This window comes from Pleuronectes platessa, chromosome 6 (genome assembly GCF_947347685.1).
Source record: "Pleuronectes platessa chromosome 6, fPlePla1.1, whole genome shotgun sequence".
Taxonomy (NCBI): Eukaryota; Metazoa; Chordata; class Actinopteri; order Pleuronectiformes; family Pleuronectidae; genus Pleuronectes; species Pleuronectes platessa.
Window position 1 is genome coordinate 29,178,514 of NC_070631.1, and position 4,409 is coordinate 29,182,922.

The following is a 4,409-nucleotide window of genomic DNA, read 5'->3' on the forward strand; positions in this document are numbered from 1 at the left end:
TGTTGTAAACACTTCTCCAGTTAATTATATAATTATGTTTTCACACTGAGGGAAGTGGAGAGACTTGATGTGGACTGTTATCAACAGCTCTGTGGGAGATCATCACCTTGAATATTACAGATGAGGTAGAAAGACATTTTATCTATGTGTATAATGTTGTATTTCTTTCTCACGTTTTATCAAAAGCGATTTAAAGTATGTGCATTTAACCATTAGGATACAAACCCAGACCCCAGTACATTGGTTCTATCTGAAATATGTGGTGCTTCATACACAACACAAAACATTCATAACAGTGCGCTTCTGCTCCTCATTAATGCAGCTCCTGATGTCCTCAGCAGCAACATGGTGGAGATCTGCAGCGTCATGCTGGTCAACTGGAAGACAACTGATCAAGATTAAAAGATTAAGATTAAGATCCATTTATTCGTCCCAAACAAATGCACAGACATGCAAAGGCACACTCATGCAGGTATGGAAATTTAATCTCTGCTTTTTACCATCTGGTGCAGGACACACAGAGCAGTCAGCGACCATGTACGGCGCTCGGGGAGCAGATGTTTGGGGAGTGAGGTGCCTTGCTCAGGGGCACTAGAGAGGGTAGGGAGACTTTTGGATTTTTGGACAGATCAATCCAGGTTCGTCTTTTAAGTACAGATGGCCTGCGAATGTCATGGAGTTTTACAGTGAATTAGACCAGGGGTTTTCAAATTGGGTGAATGTGAGCCTCCCCTTAGAGTAGGTAAGGACAGCCGAGCCTCCCCTCCAAAAAAATGAATCCCGTCCGCCTGACCTAACCCACACACGCCTCTTCAGTAAATGCCATCTTTTGTGTGTTCCAGGCAATGATGATTTTCAATAACTAATCAAATGTAATGTTGAAGACATTTTATTTCCACAACTTTTTTAAAAGTGCATTCATAAACGATTCTTTGCAACAGCAAATCATTTCCAACTTCATGCAGGCCTAATTGAGGCTACTTTTAAAATTAGGCCTATCCACAAGTCAACAAAACATGCTTAACATGTGTAATCGGCGCCAAAGCTACAACCAACGACATCCGACGGCTGATCGGTGCTGTGTGACCGGGCTTTAAGCGCACATTTGAAGGAGATGCACATCGTCTCGAAAAGAATCTGCACAATGGACAACTCTCTGATCAATGAACGACAACGGCATATTATCAGATCGAACAGATTCACATATTTTCATGAAATTTGTTAACGATTTCAGCCACGTACAACCTCAAATTTAAACAACAAACAAAATGCGTCAAATTCACATCATTTGCGCTACGAGCGGCATCAACCCTATGGCCCACCCAATTCATGGATTCAAGACAACACAACATTGACTTTCAATTGAATCGTCCATATCAGTGGGAACAATGAGGCCTCGCTTTTGATGCACAGAGGTGTTCGATGCGGGGCTGCAGTGCAGAGAGAAATATACACAAGTCGTCCTCCACCTGCAGCCTTGATCTGTATTTGTTTTTAATCACGGTCAGTGTGGAAAACCCACACACACACAAGTACGTGGAGGTAAAGGGGATTAAGACTTCCATAGCCCTATTGGAGATCCGGGGGAACTCGCTCTCCACAGACAACCAGAAACGCATTCAAGATCATTTTTCCTACGTTTTTTGCTGGGTCCTGTCTCCTCCCTTAATGCTGACTCCTGTTGACTTGGGACAGGGAAACGATGCATTTTAAAACTAATACACGCACGCACAATTATAGATATCACTAGAGCTGCATACAGATGTGTATTTTGTTTTTGCGAGTGTCTCGTGTCGCGCCTCCCCTTTGGCTCTTTGGCGCCCCCCAGGGGAGGCGCGCCTCACCTATTGAAAACCACTGAATTAGACAGTTTAGATATTATTTTAATCTCCAAACATCAGTGTTGTAAACAGTTCTCAAATTAATGATATAATTATGTTTTCACACTGAGAGAAGTCGAGAGACTTGATGTGGACTTCTATCAATAGCTCTGTGGGAGATTATCACCTTGAATATTACTGATGAGGTAGAAAGACATTTTATCTATTTATACAATGTTGTATTTCTTTCAGTACTTTTATCAGAAGGGACGTAAAATATGTACATTTAACCATGAGGATACAAACCAAGACCACAGTACAACGGTTCTATCTGAAATCTGTTGTGCTTCATACACAACACAAAACATTCTTTAACAGTGAGTTTTTTCATCTTCATAGATGAAGAACTGCAGCACCTGATGTCCTCAGCAGCAACATGGTGGAGATCTGATTTGATACACTTTAGATAAGAACCCAGTGTTTTATATTTCTGCTTTGTCATAAGAGACAGAACATGGTCATCACAGCTGTGTCCTTCAGGCTCGTCTGTCCCTAATAAAATGATAGGAAACATGAAAGTATGTCATAATTATAGAGAAAGAGTTACATATGAACAAAGTGTGTATTCTTATTTTCGGTGGATATTCAACTATGTATTTGAATATGCTTTTGGATTAAAACGTGCACTACCATGACAATGAATGTTTAGTATGGAGCTATTTCACATTAAAAGTATTGCATTATAATTTAACACATTATGTATTATGTGCAATACTTTGTAAGTAATGAAAACAGGTCTGTACCTGGAGTCAGTGTTCAGTCTGGTTGGATTCAAGTTGTGTCTCACGCTGGACATCCTAGAGGAACATTGAACACAAATACACAGATATGTTAAGTCATACATGTGCCATGTTATCTGCTTAACAGACTTTTACATGGTAATAATAAAATATTAATTCAAAGTTAATCAGATCATAATCATTTCAGCTTAGGAAATAGGTAGTGCATATTAGCCTACAATTCTGTATGACACTGTCTGTTCTAGTAAAGTTACAAGGCTATGATTTACTCATATTTAACAAAAGAATTCAGTGAAGTCTGTCTGAGATTAACGATTTAAATACTGAAGGTGGGAGACACGGTTACTTTTCACTGTAACACGTTACAACACTACTCTGAAGAAAGAGCTTTAGGACACGTAATGCTCCTTTGAACAGCTGCTCTTGCAATGCAGATGTGACTTTAAACACTCAGGTTTCTCAGGTTTCAGTTAGCATCGCTAGCCCGCTAGCGCAGCTAACTTACAAGCCGACACACAGTCTCCTGTCTCAGTCATCCGCATAAAGTAACGCTTATATCTGCTGGGTGGACCCGCTCATGTCGTTTCATGTCGGTGTTTGTCGGTAATAACCCCAATCGAATCGCAGGACAGTTACTGCACCCATGCGAAGATATTGTTTAGCCTCGGGGCTAGCGCAACTATGCTAACAAGTTGTTTTAACACACGCTGCAAATCACTTCTAACAGATCGAAATAAAATAGTTAACTTCACTTACCACAGAAACGAGAGAGCAGTCGCCTTTTACGTGTCCGTCAGATGAACAAGCAGAACAGCAAACTGTGCTACTGATTCGATGTGTGAGTGGACCGTCACCACAGACTCAGCTCTTACTGAAGGAGATTGTCATGATGCGTTCACTTGCAGCTGTGTTAAATTGCGTTTCGTTTTTCATGTCGAGATGATGACCTCAGCTGCCAAGCAGTTAATCATCATGATGAAAAGTCACAGCAATCTTATGCCTACACTATCAATATCTTGAGACCCATTTCACACAGTTTGAAATGGTTTCGCAAAGTGGCTGAATAGAAATAACTCCAGGTGTGAGTTGACCAAAACAATGCGGTCTAATGATGCGTTCATGGTAACTCCGTTAAAATGAATTTCGTTTGTCATGGTGAGCTGATGAACTTTGATGCCCCGCCATTAACAATCCGCATGATGAAAAGTCACAGTAATATTATGCCTACATTATCAATATCTTGAGACCCATGTGACAAAGTTTGACATGGTTTAGCACAGTGGCTGGGGAGAAATAGATCAAAGAGTAACACCTACCAAAACAAGACATTTCCTAATGCCCCCAGGGGGCGCTGTCCTTTTAAGTCATGATTTCTAGGTAGATGTCTTCCGATCGCGACTCTTGTCTTATGTGTATAGTTTGGACTCGATTGGACAAAATATGTCCAAGATACAGAAGGCCGTGTTTTAATGTTATTCATCAAATTTTAAGGGCACGCCACGGTCAGACGGTGTGGTGAAAAGTGTTTTTTTTGATAACTTTACATCTTCATGTTGTCTTGAGGAGACTCATGTAATTTTTAAGTTGACCTGATGAAGGCCCTACGACAAGTAAATCAAAGTGTAAGACGTATAAAAAAAAAACATTTCCTGTTGCCACCAGGGGACGCTGTGATTTTAAGTCACGATTTCTGTACCGATGTCTTCAGGTCGCAACTCTTGTCTTATGTGTATAGTTTGGACTCGATTGGACAAAATATGTCCAAGATACAGGAGCCCGTGTTTTGATG

The 4,409-nt window shown here is 40.7% G+C and overlaps 1 long non-coding RNA gene across 1 annotated transcript; it reads right to left on the reverse strand.

Annotated features, from left to right (window-relative positions):
* Positions 1 to 1,913: 1,913 nt before the first annotated feature.
* LOC128442961 (uncharacterized) lies at positions 1,914 to 3,919 on the reverse strand. Its single transcript, XR_008338925.1, has 3 exons — positions 3,377 to 3,919; positions 2,624 to 2,677; positions 1,914 to 2,372 (listed from the first exon to the last, which is right to left on the reverse strand). It is a non-coding gene; the product is annotated as an uncharacterized LOC128442961 (long non-coding RNA).
* Positions 3,920 to 4,409: the final 490 nt, after the last annotated feature.